This window comes from Equus asinus, chromosome 17, assembly GCF_041296235.1.
Source record: "Equus asinus isolate D_3611 breed Donkey chromosome 17, EquAss-T2T_v2, whole genome shotgun sequence".
NCBI classification, from domain to species: Eukaryota; Metazoa; Chordata; class Mammalia; order Perissodactyla; family Equidae; genus Equus; species Equus asinus.
In genome coordinates, this window is record NC_091806.1 from 2068836 (window position 1) to 2094613 (window position 25778).

Consider the following 25778-nt stretch of genomic DNA (forward strand, 5'->3'; position numbering starts at 1 on the left):
CTTCAGGCACCAGCAGACACTGGGGGAGGTGCCCACTAGACGCAATTCTCTGGGCCTTTTGGTCGCACCTTACAATTGCTTTTCTTCAATGCAGTCCTCTCCCTTCTTCTGTGCGCCTTCTCTCCTTTTAGACCAAGCAGCCAACCTTGCAACACAGGGTCAGTTCCCAGCAGGAAGACGAGTCACCATCATGACCGTGCAATGGAGAGACTTCCCAGGGCTGGCATTTGAAAGGCCACACTGTGCATTGGTGGGCTGAGGTTTCAGGACTTGAAGGTTTCTCCAAAGTTCTTCAAAGTCACCCACTTCCTGCTCTCAGAGGCCTGAAGTTCCTCCTTAAGAGACCTGGCCCTTTGCATCCCAGCAGGGAACCCACCCTGAAGCTAGGAGGCCATGGGGAAGGCAGCTGGCTCAGTGACACCCCTGCATGATGCCCCTGCATGACGGAGCTTCTCAGACCCTCCCTGAGAACAGGCTGGGTTGGGAGAAACCCCCGACACGGGGCTTGGCCAGACCCACACCTGGAAGCCACAACCACAGAGGAGGGGTCAGGACATTGCAGATACACTTTGCCAACTACACGCTCTGGCCCTGGGTCAGTTCTGAGGTTGACTGTGTTTAAAACTCTGTGGCCTCCACAGGATTTCTTGAATGCTAGCAATTTTGTTTTTCTTTCTTACTTTTCTTTTTAATCAGGATGCTAGTTTCTCATGTGTGTTCAACTTGTGAAAATTAATCAGACTTGTCACTTAAGAATCATGTGCTTTTTTGTATGTGTGTTAGAATTGAACCCAAAGTTTGAAAATTAACAGGCAAGCTAAATTAGGGTTTTAGAAGTAAATATATATAATTTATCTAGCTTTGGCCCCCCAAATGACTAATTCCCATATTCGTGGATTTGCCAGCAAAAGAACAGGTGCTAATTTTGCCCAAAAGACAACTTATACTTTGGGAACATGTGAAAGTCCCCTTCAGATGAGGCAAAAACAGTGGGGCCTGGGGTGGCCCACGTTACAAGAGAGTGGTCTCACCAGCCAAAAAAGAAGTTCATGGTCTTTTATCTTCCTCCTACACTTTTCCCGATAACTGCCAAGTACTCACCCGTAAGGCGAGTCTCGTTTGTCTTCCATCAGAAGAGCACCTGCAGGCTTGTGTCTTTGTGGTCACCTTTTAGATTATGAACAACGGCAACATTTCATCCCCTGAACTTGGTGACAAATAAGTTAATACCAACTTAACAGTTGCCTAGTTCACAAAATATTTTCACATCCATTAACTTATTTTGTGTTGATGACATCCCTGAGAGGGAAGGAATTATTCCATCTCAGAAACGCAGAGACTGTCATTCCAGGAGATTCAGAAACTTGCTGGAGCTCACAAGCTTAGATGCAGCAGAGCTGGGGTTTGAACCAGCTGGTTCTGTAGGCAGAATTAAACTTGTCCATCCTCTGCCTTTGAGTCCAGAGTTCTTTGGGCACATCCTTTATAAGCGTGTTTGCAGAATGACAGAGGCATTAAAACGTCCATCTCTACCAAGTCACTGGTGCCAGGAGACACACAATCCCAGCTCCTGGAGAAGGAAAACAGAGAGAGGAGGGGGCTGCTAGGTGAGGGAAAAAGCAAAGAGCTCTGGGAAGCCACCTCCTTGCTGCCTGCCTTAGATAATCCAAGCTCCTGGCCCCCTGGCCTCGGATGTACCATAGCGGGAAAGTGACATCCAGTTAACTGACTCGCCCCTCCCCTCAGCCAGAGCAGGGGGAGTTGTCCTGTTCCCGCTGACTCGGCACGTACAGGAGGTCCTCCAACTCCGCTTCTTCACCAGGAAGAACTCCCACCTTGAAGGGACTCAAGAGCCTGGTAATTGGTAATAAGAAGGATAAAAATGAAGAAGAAGATGATGATGGTAATGATAGCAGCGGCTGGTTATTCCATACTTACTTTGTACCAGGCGCTTTGCAAAGCATTTTTTAAGCGTGAACTCATTTAATTCCCGCAATAACCTCATGAGGTGGATATTATTATTAGCAACCTTTACTGAAGGGAGAACTGAGGCATAGGATGGTTAAATTATTTGCTCAGTGTCAGAATCAGCAGGTGGTAGAGTCTGCATTTGACCCCAGGGAGTCTTAAACTTGGAAGAACAGGTCAGCCCACTCTCTCCAGCTCCTCAAAACTTGCTTTTTATATTAGGTAGTTTTGTGCTAGCAATAAACATTGACACTGAACGTTTGGCCAAAAGAGTGACACTGAACATTTGGGAGAGAAAAATCCAGAGAGAAGAAGGCTACCGCCTAATCCAAACCAGGGCCGGATGCAAGAGCTGCGCACGATCCGCGTGGAACCCTAAATTTCAGCCTTCCAGTCCTCCTCAACCTCTGGACAAACGATTATCTGGTCCAGAGGCCCCAAATCTGTCTCTGGATCACTCATTAAAAATAAAGATCTCCAAAATTTACGTCCACATGAAAACCCACACCCAGATGTTCACAGCAGCTTTAGTCATAACTGCCAAAACTTGGAAGCAGCCAAGATGTCCTTCAGTAGTGAATGGATACATAACTGTGGAACATCAGACAATGGGACGTTCTTCAGCGCTAAAAAGAAACAAGCTATCAAGTCAAGAAAAGACACTGAGGAAATTTAAATGCACATTACTAAGTGAAAGAAGCCAATCTGAAAAGGCCGCATACTGCATGATTCCAACTATATGACATTCTGGAAAAGGCAAAACTATGGAGACGGTAAAAAGGTCAGAGGTTGCCAGGGGTTGAGGGCAGGGCATTAATAAGAACAGCACAGAGGATTCTTAGGGCAGTGGAAACATTCTGTATGACACTACAATAATGAACACACGTCATTAGACATTTGTCCAAACCCATAGAATGTACCCCACCAAGAGTGAGCCCTGATGTAAACTGCAGACTTTGGGTGACAATGATGAGTGAATATAGGTTCGTCGAGTGTAACAAATGTCCCACTGCTGGGGGATGTTGAGAGTAGGGGAGGCCGTGCACGTGGTGGGGGCAGGGGGTATATGGGAACTCTCTGTACTTGCTGCTCAGTTTTGCTGTGAACCTAAAACTGCTCTACGAAAATAAACTCTATTGAAAAACACAGATCCCCACGCCCCATTCCTCAATATCGCAGTTCAGCATGTTCGGGCGAGTCCTGGACCTCTGGGCTTTTCTAAAAGCACACAGGCGACTTTGCTGACGACCAGAAAGTGCCGGAACAGCTGCGGTGAAGGGGAGCTGACTCATGGGTCTGGCCCCCTGCCCCACACCCTGCCCCTGCACAGCGTTGCCTCCTAGGACGCTCTTGCTCATGGTGAGCGGAATCTCCTTCCCTGTAGCCTCGGCCCACTGGTCATTTTCTACCCGGTGAAGCCATTTAATCCTAATAATAGTTACCATCAGGCAACGTACTAGACATTTTACATGCATTATCTCATTGAATTCTTGCCACACTCTCACAAGGTGGATACTATTATTCTTCCTTCTTTATTGATGAAAAAACTGGAGGTCAGAGAGGTGAGGTCATTCGCCCAAAGCCAGGCAGCTGGTGAGTGGCTGAGCTGGGACTGGAACCCAGCTCCACCTGAGCACGACGCATGCTCTTAATCACGACACCAGCGCAACCCCTTCTGCAGCTGCTGGCCTCCCAGGCACGTGAAGGCAGCGCTTCTGCCCAGAGCTTTCTCTTCCTCGAGTTCCTCACCATCCTGCTTGCAGCACCCCAAACCACTTACACCCCCTTACAACGTGCCTCTTAGACTGGACACAGCCCTCCAGTGGGGTCCGGCCACATCCCGGCTGCCCTGAGCCAGTCAACGGCAGGCTCCATAGCCCTCATCTTCCAGTTCATCAGCAGCTACCAGAGCCGAGACTTTGGACCTGCATTTGAAGAATGAATGGCAGTAGGTAACTTCACACTTGAGAAAGAAGTTACTAGAAATACTAGTAATAAATAGGAACCATTGATTGACGTTTTATCATGTATCAGTAGTAGGCAGAAGAACGCCCCTTCCCCCAAATGTCCACGTCCTCATCCCCTGAACGTGTGAATACATCAAGTTACCTGGCAAAGTGGGACTGAGGTTGTGAGTGCAATAACTGTTGCTGATTAACTCGCCTTGGGATGGGGGGGCTTATCCGGGATTATCCAGGTGGGCCCCATGTAATCACAAGGGTCTTTATAAGTGGAAGAGGGACACAGGAGAGAGAAAGAACTAGTGAGACGGCAGCATGAGAGAGACTCAGCCCAGTGTTGCTGGCTTTGAAGATAGAGGAAGGGGCCAGGAGCCAAGGAATGTGGGCGGCCTCTAGAAGCTGTCAAGGACAAGGAAATGGATTCTCCCTTAGGGCCCCCAGAAAGGAACGCAGCCCTGCCGACACCTTGATCTTAGCTTAGTAAGACTCACTTCAAACTTCTGACCTCCAGATTTATAAGAAAATAAATTTGTGTGTTTTAAAACACTCAATTTGTGGCAAGCTGTTACAGCAACAATAGAAAACTAAGGTAGTACCAGACCCCAGGCTAAGGTTAAGATTGTACATTATTGTATTTGATGTTTACGATAAGCCGGAGAGGCACAATGGCAGACTCTGAGAGTTTCTTATCAGTACCCACGCCTCTCCTTCCAGAGCTCTGTCCAGAGGCAGCCCGACCAGACAAACACATGCCTCTCAGCCTCCCTTACTGAGATACGGGCAGAATTCTCCAACCCCGCCCTTCCTCACTTCTTCCAGCTTTGAGGGAGGGACTAGATAAGCACAGGCTCAAGCAACGTCTTTCTCTCCTTGGCCAATAACCTGTTTCAAAGGCTGGTCAACATAAGGTCTCTAAATGAGCCCCATCACCCAAGGGAGCATTTCAGGGCCTCCCAAAAGACTCGTGTCTCTTCTTACTTTGGTTCCCTCTAATGAGCCACTAAATTTGTAGCTATTGATGAGTCAACTAAATATTCAGTTCCTGCTGATTCCAGCAGTCAACTCAGTTTACCGACTGCCTGATTCATTTCTGAACAGGTTTGATATGCTCATTTTACGAGCGATAAACTGAGCCAGCCCGTCACCACTGATGGGAAATCCTCTCACCAGGAAAACTCCTTCTTAAGAGAAGAATGCGCATTTCTCGCACTCGTAGGTTATCGAGACAGATTGGTTCACAGCGCTGTGCGCTGACACAGCACTGTCGCAAGTGGATTACATCCTCTTTCATTATACATTGCTCCTTCTCGATAGCCAGATGCAGTTCACAGCGTTTGGGTTGTATCGCTTCTCCCATTAGAACCTGAAATCTTAACTGACTCTTTGATGTTGCCCCTTTGAATAATCCTTTCCTGAGTCCCCAACCTACTTTTCATGCCTCTAAGATTTTGCACTTCACATTTCATCCCGTTCACTTTCTCTCCTTAGTGTCTGAATGTCTTTCCCACTAGACTTAGATTCTCTGAGGGAAGGGCCTGTATCCACCTCTGTACGCAATACATGTTAGGTGCTCAAGAAGAGCTTGTTGAGAGATAGTGATTTGCAGGTACTAGGGGGACCCATGTCTGCAGACTCTGGGAGGTGTCCTTGGCAGCAGGCAGGGGTCTTCCCAGCTCAGCACTGGACAAGACGTTCCTCCTATGGATTTGGATTTGGAGAGGAGCCTAAACAAAGCACGAGGAAAGGATGTATGAAACCCTTAGCCTGGAAGTCTATCAGAAGCTCAAACCAACATCCAGTGACCTTGCCAAAAGCAACCAGGGCTTCTCATTACAACAAGCGGTCACCACGACCTTTTATGCACCTCCTGAAGTCGTTCCAGCAGGACCTCTGCTCGACACCCCTGGAAGTGATCCAGTTTCATTGGCCATTGGACCACACTACCACTTCACCCCATGGCAACGGAGGTGAAAGTCCTTCATCCCAGGTGCTTGGGAAGAAAGGCTCAATCTGGCCCAACTCATAAAATCTTTAATGTGTTTTTGAGCACAGTTTCTTCTTGAGTCAGTGACTTATCTGGTTGGCTCTTAAATCATGACACCAAAGCAAGGATTGTATCTTGTCTTTGCTTGAATCCACCATATAATGGCATGCACCATGCAAGCACCTAATAGGTGGCCACTACAAACCGGTAGATGGAACTAAGTGCTGAGACAAAATATGGTAACAGGCGTTGGATAAGATCTGCAGTGTTCCTTGAAATGAGCTCCATGGACTCCAGGCCATCCTGGGCTTTGGAGCTAACACAGAAGTGGCAGCCTTTTGCGCCATGGGCAATTTTGACTCCTTCCTCTACCCACCAACTCCCTGCTACCCTAAGGCCACCTTCAGCTTACATTCAGCCCTTTGTCCCTTACTTGAAACCAGATGCAACCCCACAATCCATTACGGAGAAACCACTATTGTCCAGCTTGGGGAGACGGGGAAGAGGTTTTACGTCACACACCACCCAACAAACATGTAATAAAATTTCATTGTGAGCATCTTTGTTCTTCCTCCTCAAGCTCCCCAAAGCGTCTCTCCTCTTTCTCTTTTACTCCATCTCTCACCTTCAGCTTCCCAAGCCCAGGGAGCAAAATGCAATGATGGATCGTACAACAGCTGCCCGACTGCTGTTCCTCAAGCGTGGTCCTTGGAGTGGGTCTCTCGCTCCATCCCTAGACAGCTTAGGAAGTGTTCACTCCCAAAGAGACCTCCTTCTCAGTCACTAAGAACATATGACCATCTCCTGTACTGTTACACCAAAAATAGTGGAGAGAAGTCACAGAACCCATTTACCTCCTTTAGGAAGGGTTCCTTTTCTTTACCGCTAAGCTTAATAAGCCGTAACTTTCATAATGTTAAGATAACGAATTGAGAATTAATTCTAAAACTTCTTTGAATGTGCAGTGATAAATTCTGGTAAATTGTTAATTATTTCCATTTTTCTGAACTAAACATCAATGCTCTTTGTTTCAAGTTTGTTATTGAAAAGGACTAAAGGTATTTGTCCACTTTCCTGCCTTAGTAAGTAGAGCCAAAGGAACATGATAAAACTTGAAGGAAACAGGCAAGCTTTTCCACTGGGAGAGTGTTGCAATAAACACCATATACAACTTTTGAGGTGTTAGTCCACATGACCATTTTTCTCCCTCAACTTAATTTTTTTCCCAACCAATTCTCCCTTTTAATCTCTATAAGTGCTTATAAACTGAAAGGTAACACAGAATTGTTGTTTTTAAATTTGAATTATTTAACAACATTTAAAAGCTAGTAGATTTCACATCAAAATCCAGATTTCTCCTTTCTCTTAAAGTATTGGAAAATCTAGTCATCCTGGAACCTAGATTTCTGAGTGACAACAATCAGCTAGGACTGAGAAGTGAGTGTCTTTTAGACAGACACGGGTCTCCCAGTGTGCCACAGCACCCACCAGTCCCTATTGCCTCCCTCACACCAAGGCCAAGTATCAAATACCATTTGGCATCATACTGGCACTGCTGTTTTTCTGACAGAAGTGTTAAGATAAAAGTGAACGGTCCCCTAAATTCCCTTACATATCTGCCTGGCTCCTGTTCGGAAAGCAGCCACATCCCATTTAGTTTTGTTACCGTATAGATGCAGGCTTTCCCTACATGCTTAAATGAAATCCCCAAACAAGGGACGAATATTTATTTGCCAGGCTACAAAGTAGGTATAGTGTGGTTTAACAGAGTGAATTACGCTGTTGTTACTAAAGGCGTCACGTAATTTACAACTTCAAGCCAAGTCTCCCAGGGGACAGAAGCAAGCGACCTTCCATCTCACCTTCCTGAGAGCAGGCAGAGGGTGGAGTGGGGATCTCATTGTCTTCTCAGCAGGTCTCCTTGTCATCAGGGACCCCAGGATTAGAACTCTCTAGAGTAATGATTGAGCATGTGCTGAAATGCTGAGAGTGACTTCAGCCTTTTGAACCAGTCTGCAGAGGGGGGCGGGAGGGGGGCAGATTTGGTGATTTGGATTTCTGCTCCTACAGTCAAGCCAGACAGCAGCTATGTGCAGCATCTCTTAAGAGAGACGTTTTGTACAACATGAGAAGCGATTGTTAGTCATTTTAAGATGAGCAAGCGAGATTAAGTAACTTGCCTGTTGTCAAACAGCAAGGACAGGGCAGAGGTGGGAATCAGACCCTGGTCTGTCTCTACCAAAAGCCCAATCCTTTTTCACACATTAAGGAAGCTGCAAGAACCTGGAACTTCAAGATGAGAGCAACGTTTTGAGAGGTTCCTTTAATTGCTGTATCATTGAATGTCCCAGGGAGTGCGTGTGTGCGTGTGTGCGTGTGTGTGTGTGTGTGTGCACAGAAGGAACGGGTTGTTGTTTTGCATTGTTTGGTCTTATTTTGCCTTCTCATTCCCCAGTCTCACCAATACACCCAACCTCAACCTCACAGCTATTAATTCTTCAGGAATACCTATAAAACTTAGTTATTGAAAACTGCATTCCCCAGGATGTTGGGCATATAGGCAGCTTCAGGCCCAGTTCTTTCAAACTTCAGCCACAGCATCAGGAGGTGCAAAATCACAGGCACTCAACGACGTCACCGGGAACTAATTAGTGAGGACCCAGCATCCCGGGGCCTGTAGTCACTCTTCACCACTGGTTCTCACACTGCGCTGAGGATCCAGCCCCAGAGCGGGCCATTTTGCCTAACGCTATAGCTGAAGAAAATGAAGAAAAAGGATTTTTAATTTGAGATTTTCCTCCCAATATATGAGGCCTCATTTTTCAAAGAAAGGAAGATAGTCTGCCATGAATTACTGCTAGGCTCCCAGCAACAATGCAAAGCACATGGGGTCCAGTCTCAGACTTTCCGCCCAGAAGACGAGGATGAAACAAGGTTTCTCGGCACTCCCCACCTAGCTCCCTTGGAAGGTGATCAGAGAGGTCAGTTCCTCAACTGCATGCTATTGAATAGCTCCTTTCACCCACTGGGCTTGGTTATCAATCACAGCAATGATTACACGCCCACCACTTACAGAGCAGACCAGCTCTGCAGTCAGTGACTTCCTCTGCTTGGTCTATACAACAACAGGCATATGGGGGCACTATTACTGTCCCCATTTTATAGACAAGGAAACTGAGGGAACTAATGTGCCTGAAATCACCCACTAAGCAGCAGAACCACAGAGGCAAACCTACCCCTGCCTGACTCCAAAGCCCAAAGGTCTAAAGACTACATTCACGTCACTGGGCAGCCAATTCAAATCCTCCATCCTTTGTCTGCTCTTTATAACTAGAGCTTAGAGCAGGACTCAGCAAACCACAGCCCACCATGTGGCCCACGATGGCAAAAGTATTTACTATCTGACCCTTTACAGAAAAAGCTTGCTGACCTTTGACTTAAAACATGGTAAAGCAAGCTCAAATGTTCCATCCTGGTTGCTGAGGTCTCTGCAGTGCTTAGGACCAGAGGGCTAAATGTCTTGTTTTTGACTCACAAAATATTTTTTCATTGATTTATATAAATGATCCTGAGTAATGACAGTTGGAAATAAATTTGGGGAAAAAGAAAAAAAAAGCCTAAAGAGCTGTGGTTCTAAAATATCCACCACCTGGATCGCAGCAGGGCTGTTGGTTAACCGAAATCTAGGGAGGGCTTTACCGGTCATGAAGAATTTGGTCAATGGGTCTGTCCCACTGAGTAGATGAAGGTGCCCATGGGCCTCTCTCTGTCCATGTCGATGGGGGATTTGAGAGGAACCCTTCCACCGGCATGCAGCCAAATTGAAGACCAGCTGTTTAGATGGCTCCCAGCATGCTAAGCCAATGGGAATAGTGACAAAGAGAGCAGTGAGTAAAGCAATGAGTAACTATGCATTTTATTCATTGTTTTCAAATGTAGCAAGAGGTGTTTGGTAATCTTCGTGTAAAACAGAGATCTGAGTCATCCAACGGCAGGGAGTTCTCATGAGTCATCAAACACTTGCTGGTCCAGAATCAGGTTTTTCACTAGCTCAAGAACATGTCAAGAATCTTACCGATACCAAGTCACGACACTACCCAGTTTGGATCCAAAAATCAATGAACCTTTATGCTTCGACTCCATCTATGTGCTCAGATGCACTGGGTGCACCATGCGTCTGTTAGGTAGAGTCCTTCAAGGCTGCTGGAGGACGGCTAGAGGAAACAGCTGCGAATTCCAGAACTGCCACTAGTTTGCTGTGTGAACTTGTGCATGTGTCGTCTCTTATCTGAGCCTAAGATTCATCTGGAAAATGAGGTCTTTGACTTGGCTACCTCTGTGGTGCCTTCCAGCTCTTCCAGGATGTGGAGCGGAAGCTCCACTAACAGCATAGAAATAATCCTGAAATACATTGCTGACCTCACTCATAGCTCACGATATCTCAGTATCCAATTAGTGTTATTATAATTATCATCAGCATTATCATGGTTAGTATCCTTCCTAATAGCATAAATAATAATAACAGCCAGCATTTGTTAAATACTTTATATGTGCCAAATGTTATTTGTTGAGGTCTCTGGAAAAGGTGGGGAAAGAAGATTCTATACTCTGCACCTACATTGCATCTTTTAGACCAGGGGTCAGCAAACTATAGCCTTGGACCAAATCTGGCCCACTGCCTGTTTTTGTAAATAAAGTTTTATTAGAACACAGGCCTGTCATTTACCTATTACCGGCGGTTACTTTGCACGACAGGGCAGAGTTGAGTAGTTGCAGCAGAAACCCTAAAATATTTGTTACCTGGTCTTTTACAGAAAAGACTCACTGACCCCCTCATTTAGCCCCTACACTGCAAACCTCTCGCTCTTGCCCACCACCTAGTACCCACAGCCCACCTCAGGCCTGGCAAATCAGGATACTCCATCCTCATGACCACAAAGATTCAGCAGTGGGATTCAGTCCTAAGACTTTTGCTAGAAATAGTGGCAAGAAGAAGCTGTTTTTTGGCTGAGGTTTCTGAGCTATCAGGATGCAAGTCTAAAGCTGCCCAGAGCCTACATGGAAATGACCTGCCTATGTTTGAAAATAGAGATGGAAAGAGAACGAGTCCTAATGATAAGATTCTAGCCTCTGGATCCAACTATGCCTGAAGCTACCTGTAGACTTATCAGCTAATAAACCAACACATTCTTTTGTTCATTTAAATCAAATTAAGTCAGCCTTCTATCACTTGTAACTAAAACAAAACAACTCTTTGAAATAGACACAATTCTTTTCCCCACTGAGTCTTATCTGCCCAAAGTTACAACATAGCTCATGAGTGGGAGAGGCTAGGACCCGGGTCTACGCTGGGCTCTACAAGACGAAGGAACCAGGATCCAGAGCTCTCCAGAAGATCTGGTTAGGATGGGGACAGAACCAACAGAGTATTTTCCTGTCTTTGACGAGGGAACCTTCCAAACCACATCTCTGTTCTCTGGATGGTGGTTCTTTGGGGATCATCCTGTTTTCCACTGTGACTATCCCATGACAACGCCCAGTGGAGTACTGGCTTCTCATGTGGTAATTTGGAGGAAGCTATAATAAAAAGTGGTGTCGTAGCCATTTCTCAGCCTTTCATTCTTGCCATTCTTAACTGGGAAAAAAATCTGCTGGGGAGAAAACTGACCTCCTTCTGTTGGCGCATCCAGTTGTCCAGCCGTCAACACGTGCGGACAAGCAGTCTCCGTGCAGGAGGCGGGGCCGGGGCCAGGGCTGGAGTCACCAACGCGTCAGGGCGGCCTCTGCTGAAGCACTCTCACCCACCTGGAACCACCCATCCCACAGGGCACTGAAGGGAGCAGAATTTGTCACCCCAAAATATGCCTCTTTGGCGACAGGATCCGTTTGAGCTGAAAGCAATGAAGACTCAGCAGACTCAGGAAAAACTTTTTATGTCCCCTTTAACTGCCTAAATGAACCTAGAAAAGGGGCCTGTACCAGGAAGAAGGCTATTACCACAGACAACTTTTTCATCGGAGAGACTTTTCTGTGCGGCAGGGCAAACATTTGTTTCCCAAACATTCGCTCTTCTTCTCTTCCTGTGAATTTCCTTCCTCCCCTTTGAAGCCCCAGACCCCTACCCACTGGTTCCTTAACTCAGGATGGTGCGTGAGCCTCAACTGCTTGCCTACCTCTGGGTCTCATATCTCTGTGAGGTTCCCATACAAATACACATAATCAAATTTGTCTGTCTCCTGTTAATCTCTCTTTTTATTACAGGGGTTTCTCAGCCAAGAAACTAGAAGAGTAGAGAGAAAATCCTTTTTCCTCCTCTACAGCATCGTCTCACATTCTGCTTGGAAGAGAAGGACAGACTGCAGGACACAACATTTAGTGCAGGGTATGGAGACCCAGTCTCTCAGGGAGGACTTGGGTTGGCGTGTGACTCAATGCTATGCCTTCACCAGGTGGAGGACTTCATAATGAGGGCTAAACCTCAGACAGGTGACCTGGGCAACATGCAAGACCCTCTGTCAACACGCAAGACCCTCTGTCAGCACGCAAGACCCTCTGTCAGCACGCAAGACCCTCTGTCAATACGCAAGACCCTCTGTCAGGGGTGTCCTGGTCCCAACACACCAAACCAAGATGAGAGAATGAATTCGAGAATTTTGAATGCTTTCCAACCACAAGAGTTAAGCAAAAGTTGGATTGCAAGAATGGATGGATGGATGGATGGATGGATGAATGATAGATAGATAAATAGATAGATAGATAGATAGACGCATACATACAAAAATGCACACACTTACAATTGTATATACAAAGATTACAGATAGTATCTCTGGAAGGATCACGGGATACCATTAGCAGTGGGGTCCTCTAGAAGAATGAGTAAATGGGCATCTCCGGTGAGAGGGAGACACAACAATCAGTGCAGACTCCTCAGCACATCTTGAATGTTTGGCCATGTGTGTTTATTACCTTTTTAACGTAAGGATTAAAAATGAGAGAATTGCCAAAAACATATTTAGTGACAAACCCCTCTTGGTTTCATCTCCCAATGATCCGACAAGTTAAATGACCAGAACCACATTTCCTCCAGCTTCCTGGTTAAGCTTTTCTCTTTGAGGCTTTGTTATGTTGGCCACCGCAGACACTCACCCCGATGTGAGCTCTGCTCCCGTGTCACTTCCCTGAGCAGAGAGAAGAAGCAACAGGACCCAGCTTGTGCCAGGCAAACATGTTGACCTGGGACCTGCTGCTTTGGGGTCCGCACTAGCTCAGCCACAAAGTTCCAGCCACAAAGCGTGCAGTCCATCTGGGCGCAGCCAGGGCCAGGATAGGGTTTCTCTAGCACTGAGATCAAAGAGATGACCTCAGCCTGGCCCCCGAGACACTCAAACTCCTCGGAATGGTCTGAGCTCCTTATGGACTTTACTGCAATCAATGGGCAAAGTTTAAAGCATCAAGAGAAGGGGACATGAAACAGGTGACCAGCACAATTCTGAATCACTCCATGTCCCCTGCCCCAGACACACACACACAGGCACACACACCCAGGCACATACACACAGAGGCACACACACACACATTCTATGAGAAGGACCTGGGTCTGGCTTCATAGCCCAGTGCCCTCACTCTCTAGCTGTAGGATCCTCAGCAACTCACTTACTCCCTGAGCCTCAGCTGCCTCATCCACACGAAGAAAGAGGATTGCGGAGAAGATTAAATTAAACGCAGTAACTCCTGCTAACTGCCGCCACATAATAGCGGTCCCGTCCTTTCTTCTTCCCTCTTCCTTCGGCTGTTTCAGAAATAAGCGAATGCTTTTCAAAGAATTCAATTGCCTGAAAGAGACAACACAAACCTCTGTCGAAATGAGCTTTCAGACTTCTTAGAGAACTCTGCAGACGCTCCAGAGAGACTCAGATCTCTGAACTCTTGCGTAACAAGTTACGTAAGGGTTATCTTAGTCCCCCAACGTGCCTCTGGGATTATGACGTGGAGGCTAAGGTCAAAGGAAATTATGCAAGCGTAATCCTGGGAAACGAGCAAACAGAGAGGGAGCAGTTCCAGAAGCAAACCAGCAGTCTGCTGCCGTCAGTCTCTGAGGCCAGGGGTGCTGAGCCTCAGAAACACGGAGGCTGGGACACCATAGAGCAGGGTCTTGAAGGCCACCTGCGGCGCTGTGACTGACCTCTTCCCTGCCGCCTCCCCGAGAGGCCCAGGACAAGCAGCCTGAGAGCAGGCAGAGCGAGCCAGGGACCTGAGACTTGGTGCGGGGCTCCACCAAGAAGTGTGTAAACTACTAGCTGCACGTCAGCCCTGGAGGAGAGGCACTTCCGAAACACTAGTCTTATTAATGAAAATGCTTGAAACCACCCTAAAAACCCACCAACAGACGGTGCATCGCAAGCAAGATACCAAAATACTCAACCACCAGAGAAATCAGGGCCAAGTAAATGAAAACCACAATTTTTGCACATCAAATTGACAAAACACGCTTTTAGTTATAACATCTATGAAATGTGCATGCACATGCACAAAGATGTATATTCTTAGCAGAATTGCTTGTATCAGTAAAACCTGAGAAATAACCTAAATTCCATTGATAGGGAGACGGCTGAATGACTTGCATACATTTTGATGCAATGAAAGCCTGTTAAACAGAAGAGATATCTCTATAAGAACTGACACAGACAAATGTCCAAGATACAGATACATGAAAATCGTATGTGCACGTTTTTATAATGCACGGAGAGAAATTCTGGAAGGAGAAGCAGAAAACTGTTTGCTAGGGCTGTTTCTGGGACTGGAAGACGGTTTTAGAGGAAGGTGTGTGAGGGAGCTTTTTGTATATTTTTGTAGGTTTTTTTGTAGGTTTTGACTTGTAAAACAATTCTATCTTCACGTGCCATGCTGTATAATTAAAATTTACTTTGAGGAATGTTGAATCAGCTATCCTCAATATGTGGAAGAGGACAGTATTTTTTTAAGGCAGGGAAATATTAACTTTTTAAAGACTAAGGAGTGGCCACTTATAAAGGAGGGGACCAGGGAGATAAGTTCCGTGTGCTGAACTGACTTCCAAGCTGACCGCATGCAGACACTGACAAAGAGAACCTTCTATCTGAAATGATTCTGAGGTTTACGCTTAAGAAACAAAGCAAATAACTCGTCCAGCAGAGACCAGGGTTTGTTTCTCTCAGACGGGTTGCACCTCCCGGAAGAGTGGGGTACCTTTTATTGTCTCCCTTAGAATTAGAGGAGAATGGAGAATCTCTTCTCTTAGTCTCAATTCCACATTTCCTTGCTCAGAAACAGGGGCACCTGCATCCATTCACACAGGAGTTCACATACCACGGAATTCCAGCCCCGAGCTGACTCTGGTCATCCAAGTTCAGTTCCCAGGACATCTTCCTCAGAACGTAACAGTAATGACTCTAGGATAGGACTGCAGTTCACAAGTGAGACTGCCATCCAGTCCCTGCTCTGACACCCTGCAAGGTCTCAGACAAGTGACAAAAGCCACGCTGACGTGTCAGTAGCGTTACCACCCCGTCTTCAAGTGGGGATAACCCATTATCTGTGCACCAGACAATAACAATTAATATACTAATAATATCTGCACACAGGATCCGCCCCCTCCACGTTTACATGCACACACAGAGGTCTGGCGATGCGAAGGACTGATGAAATTAACAATAGATGCACCAACGCTGTGACGTCCCTAGCAGGCTTTTGCCTAAACATCTACTGCAGTGCCCAGGTGACATTCCAGAGCAGAGGAAATGGGCGGGACCCAAGGTACATGGCCAACAAGTTGCCCCACTGAGAACCCAGACTTTCGTTTTCCATCATTTAAAATATATATTTTTTACATCTGAGACCCAAATATGATCACAGTTATTAATTTGTTCATTCATTCATCCATCCATCCAGCAGATTATTTTTTTATTTTTGAGGAAGATTAGCCCTGAGCTAACTGCTACCAATCCTCGTCTTTTTGCTGAGGAAGACTGGCCCTGAGCTAATATCCATGTCCATCTTCCTCTACTTTATATGTGGGACACCTACCACAGCATGGCTTGCCACGCGGTGCCATGTCCACACCCGGTATCCCAACCAGCGAACCCTGGGCTGCCGAAGTGGAACATGTGCACCTAACTTCTGCACCACCGGGCCGGCCCCTTCCAGCAGATATTTACCAAGCATCTGCTCTGGGCTTGGCACTGTTCTCCACACTCCAGAAACAGCAGTGAACACAACAAAGGCTTACAGTCTAAAGGAGGGAGATAATACACAATCAATGTCACAACACAATAACTACTGTAAAGAACTATGAATTGACATAATGGTGAGTGGGATAGAGAGCGACAGGGCACTATTTTATATAACTTGGTCAGGAGTGACATTCAATCAGTAACTTAAAGAAATAAGGGTGGTCATGTGGGATCCTGGGGAAGAGTATTCTGAGAGGGCAGACAGCAAGTGCAAAGGCCCTGAGGCGAGAGCAAGCTGGTGAATTCTACAAACAACAAGGAGGATCTCCTCACTATTAAGCACACAAGCAGAATTCTGTGAGTGCAAGCTTGACGGGATTAAGCGACTCTCCTCCTGCAAATGCACATACAGAAAAATTTCCCTTACAGCCAAAGACCCCTGAAAACCTTTTACCCACGGCCCATGGTTAAGAACCTCTATTTTACTCAACTATTGAAGACTGTTGCTTTGGACACGGCCTGTGGCTGAGTCCTGGCTGCCGTGCCTCGTGAGGTCAAAGACAGACAAAGAGGAGGCCACAGCCCCTCTTTAGACAATCTGCTGGTTCTGAATTTCCAAAGAAATTCTCTGGCTTGGGGGACTGAGAAATTACCCCGGGACAATGACGAGCACGCTGGCGCCCACCGCCCCTGTCTGTGCTGGGAAGGGCTTCCTGCGTCCCCAGCGCCCCGCTGCACCGATCCCAGGGCCCGGGAGCCGGAAGGCGGTCCGAGAATCGAGCATTCCGTGGGTGCAGCTCTACTGCAGACGGAGGGCAGGTCGCTGATGAACACTTTTGGCTTGTCTCTAAGCTGAGCTTTGGGTGCCCCAAAAGTCAAAAATCTATAGCAGTAATTCTGTGAAAACCATAACTAGGCCAGTTTAAGCGGCGTGCTGACCACGACGCCGCCTTGGCCTGCTCTGCGACTCCCGGTGTGGCGACCATCGCACCCGGTCACTTTTGCTCACACCAGGCTCCACCACCCCCGGCCGGCCCTCCACCCTGCTCTCCCAGCTCCTGGCCCGCCGGCACCTGCCACGCGCTGGTGGTCGCGCCTTCTCTGCACAGGAGCCCCTGGGGATGTGATTCCTTGGTCTCTATGCTGGCCTCGCCGGCGCCAGGCAGACACAGCCAGACGCTGGGGCCTCCGCTGTGAGACTGTGGGGACCAGGAGGGACCAACCGGGACAGGCGGGAAGCAGGACACCAAGCAGGACACACACGTGGCAGGGGCAGGGGCTGGCAGGGGCAGCTATGACGCCCTTACCACCTGACTCTCTCCCCGTCTCTTAAAAAAAGGAAATTGCTTTATTGTGTGCTTTTTAGATTATGTAACTAATATGCACTTTATTTACAGAAAGACAAAAAAGAAAGGGAAAATCACCAGTAAATCTCATTGCCAGGAAAGCCTAAGTGATAGCCAAAGCTTGTCCCAAGCATTGTTTCAAGTACACTCATTTAAACTTATTTTTTACATCTCACGTCACTCTAGAAGGGGACACTGTTTTAAGACCCATTTTGTAGATGAGTAAACTGAGGCACAGAGAAATGAAGTAACTTGCCAGGGTCTCATAGTTCTTACGCAGAGGAGCTGGGATTCGGGCCCAGATCCATGTTCTTAAGGCATCGTAACCATGACTGCGCTCCCCCGAGGTGTCCATCTCTCCCCAGGTGCGCTCTCTGGGGTCTGGAGCAGCCAGGCCTCCTCCCTCAGACCCCACAGCTGCTCCTTCTGCTGCCAGCTCTGCAGCCCTCTGGGAGCTTCCCCGAGGACCGCACATCCGCCAGAGTCGACAGCAAACTACACGGGGGGAGCCACGTTTCAGGCCCCTCTGGATGTGCTGAGCATCTGGAACACGCACGGACCCTGGGGGACAGTGACTGGGACCCCGCGCTTGACCACAAGGGCCTCGGTCTAACGGCAGAGACGTGACATATAAACAAGAACTACGAACAAGAAAAATGTGCGGAGACTCGGCTTTTCGGGCACAGGGTCATGTGGTGTTCCCTGGGGGCTCATAGGAGGTGTTCAGCAGGTGTTTGTTGAGCGACTGTAAGAACCTTGTCTTGGCTCTTGCTCTCTTTTGAAATCACGAATAAGTCAGAACGACTTTCCAGGGGAAGCGACAGCTCAGCTGAGACTCAGAGGCTGGATACGACCTGACAGAGCGGAAGGGAGGGGCAGGGGAGCTGCCGAGGCCTCGGGCGGGGTCCCCATGGCTGACCGCACACCCTCGGAGGGGCAGAGGAGGACCACGTGCTCGGGTGGGGCTTCCGTAGGCAGGGGGTGCGGCTCCAGGGGGGCCAGGCAGGGCAAGGAGTCTCGAATCTTCCCGGTGCTGCAAGCCCGAGGAAGGAGTTCAGACTTGGGGAAAGGACATGTCTGAAGATGAAGGTCTGAGAGGCAGCCCTTCAGCCAGCTCTCCAGCTGAGAACACAGGCAAGAAAGAGGACTGCAAGGAGTGCTCTGGACAGACGGTAGCTCAACTCACTGGCTCCCCGGAGCCCCCTCCCTCAGCCTCAGGGGCCTTTAGACCAGTTTAAAGACCAGAATGGATCACAAGCCGATTTCACCTCCCCGGCAAAGTCCAATCCACTAATAGTGGCTACCTAGAGCAATGTGTTGAGAAGGATTCCGAAGTTGAATCCGGATGCAGAGTGAATGAGTTCTCTGATTGATTAGCAATATCTGCCATGGACACAAAATCAAGGAGCAGCCACATATGTGCCCGTATTTGCCATCCTTGCCTTCAGTAACTTGCAGTCGTTTTATTTCTTAGATATGGGCTCATTTGGAGGAGAGACCATCATATTTCTCTGTGCACCCAGCCCTGTGCCAGGCGGGCAGTGGGGAAACAGAGAGCGCTCTGCCCAGCAGATGTTTGTTAAATGAATGATCAAACTCATCTGTTCCGAAGAAAAATGAACACAAAGAAGCTGGATGCTGAGAGCTTTAGGAATGCAGGCGTGGCAGAAAGGGCCTCTTCTCCTGAAGCCGGCTTTCCATTCTGACCCTGCCCGAGGCTGGAGTCCCGGTGACAGGTCTGGCCTCACCTGGGTTGCGCTGAGGCAGTCGGTGTTCAGGGAAACGCCCAGCCCTCGGACAGCCTCCCGACGCTGCCCTGCAGGAGGTGTGGGTACTGACACAGCTACCGAATCCGGGAACCGCTGAGCAGAGCCCCACTAGGGGCTGGCTGCGGCCCAGGCTAGGGCTGCAGCGCCCCTCTGCCGTCCGCGTTCACGAGAGAGAGAAGGAGTGCAAATGCAGGCCACGCCTGGCCTGGCCTCCTCTGGGGCTGGTGAAAGAACTGTCTAGAATTGCGTTGGGCCGGCAGACATGCATTCCTGAGGGTCTCCCCTTAAGTATTTATTGATGAGCAAACCCAATCCTTCTCTTTACTGTCTGTCCCTCAACCCTCAGCAGGGTGCCTTGCAGGCAGTGGACGCCCAGTAAATGAGACAGAAACGTGACATTTAGAGAACTCCCAGATGGATGGGGAGGAAGGCAAATGGTGAGAAGTTATGGTCCAAGAGGGAAATAACGCCCTGAGAGGGGAGAAGAGAAAGCACACAATTAACCGCCAAAAGAATCGACGTAGACACGCTTCAGTGCTCTGGAATTAGGAAGACAACGAGATGGACGGAACCGTTTGGAACAGACTCACACAGGAGGATGTGCTGAGCTGGAGACTCAGGTAGACTTTCCATACGGAGAGAAAAGGGGAGAGGATGCATCACACAGGAAACGAGCACAGCACTCCGGGGCAGGAGGGAAAGGCCAAGTTCAGAAGCAGACAGAAGGGAAGGTACGTGGGTGGTGCATCTGGGAGCAGCCAGGGCGAGATGGAAGCAGGGACAGGAGGCCGGCCGGTGGCAGGAGCCAGGCAGCGAGGTCAGGGCGAGCGCCCAGGGCCTGGAAATGCAACTCTCAGAAGGGATTTCTGATGAAACCCGGGGAGCTGTCTTCCTCAGCTCAGCTGCTCTTCCTCCCTCCCTCTGTGGGGAAACACAGAAGGAGAAAGGCCCCTCCCCTCCAGATTCTCAGCGTCCTTAGCTCCAGGCAGCCACCCAGGGGCCCGAGAAAGTCCCGTCTCTCCCATATCAGAGCTGCTATCTCAAGCACCTGCTCCTCACAGGACACCTCGCTTTAAAGGAAGGCAGCCCCAGACACTGGGGTTTCCAGTACGCTCGTCTGTGTGCGTACAATTTCCTGCGTGCTGCACGCCTGGGAGGGTGCCGAGAGGCTGACACGCAGTCCTTGGACTTGGGGCTGACAGGTCAGCAGCTGAAGAGGCCATTTCTGTTTTGTCCCTCTCTCTCCCAGCAGGGACAGAGTCCTGTCGAGTTAGAGACTCATAGGTGGGATAGTCATGACCAGGGGCTCAACAAGTCCCAGCGTCACCACTGACCAGCTGAGGAGCCTGGGAGAGTGTCTTCCTGTCTCCGAGCCTCAGGTTTTCTCCTCTATGAAGTGGCTGAATGGGATGAGCCACGTGATGGACTCAGTACAGCGCCTGGCACGTGGTCAACACTCCATAGTTATCTGCCAGGGTGTTCCAGAGAATACTGGAGGCTCCCCACTGATTTTAGGACAGGCAGACTGACAATCAAATGACAGGAGGACACCTCCCAGAGGTTGAGCCTTTAACGCTCATTAACTCTTCTTGTTCCAGCTCCTTGTTTACAGATGGGGAAACCAAGAGAGTCTTCTGCCACCTTGTTGCAGCCTGCGTGATGTGGGCGTGGAAGATGGGATCAACATCTGTTGAGCATCTCCAGCGAGACCAGCATCTGAGGCCAGACACGTCATAGACTTTATCTCTCTTAACTCACGACAACCCAGAAGGTACAAATGCTTCCCCTGGATTAAGCGAGATGGTTAAGGGAGGTTGAGGCTGTGAAACTCGCCCAAGGTCCTATAGCTAATAGATTTCGGAGCCGGGATTCACCCCAGGTCTCTCCAGCCACCTCACGCTGCTCTCCGTCTCCTGACCTGAGTCAGACCCAAGCCCCCAGCGTGGAAGTCCTTCCACAAATGCACACTGAGGCGAGGTCTAGCCCAGCTTTTCCACAGAAGGCCCTGAAACACTTGGCTGAAGCAACACGCCTTTTGATGATTTATTCAAACGCTCTTAACTGCCCCCTCAAGGCTGACTGGGAAGATGTCCGGCTGGGCTGGAGCCTCTCTCTGCTCTGGGTCTGGATCCAGACCTCAGGATGGGAGACCTCCCACAGACATTGGAGGCACGCTCAACCCCTGGCCTGGAAAATGTAATGGAAGGTGACTTGAGAGTCCATTCTTTCGACCACCCTAAACCTTGAGCCCCCTACCGCTGTGGGAGAATATGCTAAAGCCCCCGGCATTTCTCTTTCTTTTTAGAGACTTTCTTACAGAATGAACCTATCTACCCACTATCCTCATATAATGGAGTCCACCAACCCAGTCTTGGTTTGCGAGATTAATGCTAATAACATAGCTAAGGTCGCTCACATTTATTGAGCACTTACTCCAGTCAGGTTCCATCCTCCAACAACCCAAGGAAACAGATATCCTTAGTGCCACTTCATAGATAGGAAAACTGAGTTGTAGAGGGTGAGGCAGGCTAATCAAAATCAGGCAACTGATTGGTGGCAGAGACAGAATCCAAACAGAAATGCTTTCCTTAGGAGCCCGTGCTCTGCTCGCTGTGTCACATTTTCTCCAGGGACACTAGCGGCTAGCTTCCCATTGCTTCTTCACCTCCCTGAATGACCGGCGCATCTCCGCTCTCACAGATGGCACGTCACTTCCTCCTGGATGTGGAGTCTGTCTAAAGAACACTCCAGACCCATGTGCACATGCGTCCCAGCCATTCCACCCCATCCAGCACAGGCCACAAGGAGGTTTATAAGGTAAAAACAGTCTGGCTTTTAAGTAATATTTAACAACCCCATGAGATACAATATCATTTTGAGTGCACTGTGTGTACATTTAAAAAGCAACGTAGAAAACTGCATATATACCATTCTCGCAATTTCATAAAAATTGTACGTTGCATCGAGATGCAAAAAAAAGACAGCACAAAAGATTCTCCGTGGCTGTTTGTAATGGTAGGATAATGGATGGTTTTGATTCTTTCCTTTACATTCCAACTTTCTACAACAAACATGAAATAAGCTCTATAAGAACCAAAAAGTTTACAAAAATAAGCAGATTGACCCCTAAAAAGTCTGTGTTATACAGAGCAATCACGGAGAACCTCGCCAGCACAGCCTCCCACACCCCACTGCCGGCACACCGTGTCCTGGACCTGAATTCATGCTCCATCTAGCACTCCTCGTTTTTCACGCCTGCCTCTGATGCTGAGAGTCAGTGCCGGGAGTGAATTACCCTAACTCATCCACGCCCCTTTCCAGTCTGCACCACAGCCTTCTTGGGCTGCGAGGGTAGGGGGCTAATGACCAAAAGCCCCGTGGTGCAGCCAGCCAATTTCTGGCTGGCAGATGGGGCAGGTCAGCTCTTTATCCACTCCCGCCTTGGCCGAGCCTCAGAGGTCACAGAGAGGAGGCATCTTCATCCTGTCCCACAGCCCGTCTGTCTGTCAAGAAGCCTCTCCAATGCTGCCTCCTGAGAACCAGCCAGCCTCCACTCGCTTCTGCAGAGGACCGGCACAACTTTTCCTCCTAATACTGTCAGCCAGCTGGAACTGTAAGATGTCTCAGAGTACGCAGTGTTGCCCCAGAGGCAGGGAGCTGTCCCTGTTTTGTCAGACAGCTTGATGGACACATGTCACCACGAGGACTGGGCTGAGATGGTGGGGAGTGAGCTAACACCATGACCGAAGGGCACCACAGGAGGGATCCACGGGGCTGGGGACTGGGGGCCAGGGAGCCGGCGAGGAAAGGCAGGCGCCTGTGTAGCGGAGACGGCCAGTGAAGACTGTCCCAGCTGGTGGGGGTGGCCGGGGGGCCTTCAACAATGATAACGGCGATGGTCGTAGCAGTAACGATGACGTTGGCAGTCATGATAGCTGACGTCTGCACGGCACTTACTACAGGCTTTCCTCCAAGCGCTTTCCTCCATACCCACAACCATCCTGTGAGGTGGGTGCTACTCCTATTCCCATTCAACAGGGGAAGAAACTGAGGCACCAAAGAGTAAAGTTACCAGCCCAACATGACACAGCAAATGGCAGAGCGGGGTTTTGAGAATCTCAGCCGGACTTCAGAAGCTTTGTTCGTTTTTTCATTGGAGTATAACTGACATAAATGTTATGTTAGTTTCAGGTGTACAACATGGCAATTTGATGTTTTTATAGATTATGAAATGATCATCACACTAAGTCTAGCTACCATCTGTCACCACACGACATTACTGCCATATTAGTGGCTGTATTCACCATGCTGTACGTTACATCCCTGTGGCTTATTTTGTTGTAACTGGAAGTTGCTACCTCTTGGTCCTCTTCATCTGTTTCACCCACCCCCTCACCCCCTCCCCCCTGACAACCACTAGTTTGTTCTCTGTATCTGAGTCTGTTTCTATTTTGTTATGTATGTTCATTCATGTTGTTTTTTATCTTCCACATATAAGTGAAATCATATGGTATTTTTCTTTTTCTGTCTGACTTATTTCACTTAGCGTAACACCCTCTAGGTCCATCCGTATTGTCGCAAACAGACCTCTGTTCTTAACCACATCGTCACACTGTCTTTCCCTAAGGACAGCGTGCCAAAGGCGCCCTTGTATTCTGTGTGCTGTTCTGTTCTGCAGTGTGAGCCACCCCTTCTCTCCTGCTCAGACCTCAGTGACGTCTGCCACACTCACAGCCCTGTGACCATGGAGCTGTCAGGAGCGAGGGATCGGCACATCTTCCAGGGAGGGAAGATGGGGTGGAAAGCTGCCCGTGCAGGAGGTGACAGAGTGGACAGCAAGAATCAACAGAGGCAGGACTCAGAGCAGGGGGGCCGTGGAGAAATGCGCGTTTCCAGGAACCCCTGGAAACATGGGACGGGCGCTCAGCGTCCCTCCGAACATGAGCTGGGGCTTCAGGGTGATTCACCTACATCATAAAGGACACCAGGGTCCCAGGCCAAGCCAGAAGATTGCTGACATTTCCAGACACTTGAGTTTTGATGCCTTATTTCCTTGGATCTAAGATATGCTTTCTTTTTTAACATTTTAAAATTTGTGCAATTGAGATGCATACTATATTCAATATATACACCTACAATAGCGTTTCTCTTTCTACTTGAAAAGCTGTCATTAAGTTGTTTGTGCAGCTTACAATGAGCGGTGTTGCAGAATGGAGTTTAAGAGCCTTCTGACGGAGGCAGATGGAGCTGCCCGACCTTCTCTGTCACCTGTCTCTTTACCACTAAGGTTTCCACTACTCGAGCCGCTCCTCCAAACATGCGGGGCGCCACCTCTGCCTCACCGCGGGCTCCTGCTCACCCTTCCGACCTGGGATCAAACATCACTTCCTCCGAAAGGCCCCCTACCTAACAGACCGGGTCCACCGCCCCCACTGGACTGCACCCTCTGTGAGGGCAGGATTGGGACTTTTACTTCTCATTGTTAAATCACTCGTCAAGAACACAATAAGAATTTCAATAATATTTTGTTTCATGAATAAATTTGAGTCGAAGACAAAGGATTGATTCCCACCTCAGATCATCAAAAATTCCTTTCGATAATCCTTGGCAAATAGCACCAACAAGGCTGGCCACGCACTAGATCTTCAGAAGAGAAGGCAGTCGTGCCAACATTCTACATTCACGGGCTGTGCTGATATTGACTCCACTGCATGTCAAATAATACTTAGGCAGTTACTATTATTTGTGCCTTTTGCCCTACTGGCTCCTAGTGACTCCTTCTTACTCCTATTTCATTTATAAGCCAAAGTCTCACTGCGAAAGAGGTTAAATAAAGAATACGACCATGACATTTAGTGCAATATTAATATCCATTTGAAACCTTGAGGAAGGAAGACTGCAACAGAGACATCAGAATGGTGCAGAATAATTAATATTATTATTAATATTCTTTAAAATCCTATAATCCTATCAACCATTGAGAAAAATTTCACACTTACAAGGTCCTTAGAAACCCCTGAGTCTGGCTGTTTTGCAGAAAGGAGCAAAGACACAAGTCAGCTACTAGATGACAGACGCATCCCACTGGGGGCATACTGGGATGAGAGACCCCACGAGAATAAAAACAAAAGCTTGAGGCCAAGGCTTGGTACTGGCCCACTTCTTCAAATGTTTCTCTTTTGCCCCAACACAGCAGTTCTCAAACAGGGGCAATTTTGTAATATCTGCAGACATTTTGGGTTGTCACAACCGGGGAGGAAAGATGCATATGGATGGAGGCCAGGGATGCTCCCAAACATCCCCCCAACAAAGAACCATCCAGCCCTAAAGCCAACAGTGCCCAGGTTGAGAACCTGCCCCGAGAGGAGTCAGAGAAGATGGAGGACCCGGATGAGCACAGGGCAATTCCTCACACTCCTCACCCCCACCCACAGCACACTGCCACTCCCACCACCCCACACCACACCTAAGGTGTGCATTCCATACCGAGGCGCTGTCTACCTGACGTGCACACAAATATATACCAGACGACAGGCCCAGCC

The 25778-nt window shown here is 48.5% G+C and overlaps 1 protein-coding gene across 6 annotated transcripts in view; it reads right to left on the bottom strand.

Annotated features, from left to right (window-relative positions):
- Positions 1 to 25778, bottom strand: part of SLC1A2 (solute carrier family 1 member 2) — a 137461-nt gene that overhangs the window by 62708 nt on the left and 48975 nt on the right. Inside the window, exon 1 of one of the 6 annotated variants that reach the window (XM_070487525.1) lies at positions 13766 to 13838. The exons of the other annotated variants lie outside the window; for them this stretch is intronic. The gene's annotated coding sequence lies outside the window, so the exon portion shown is untranslated. Of the gene's footprint in view, positions 1 to 13765; positions 13839 to 25778 lie in introns of those variants that run through there. 6 annotated transcript variants of the gene reach the window in all.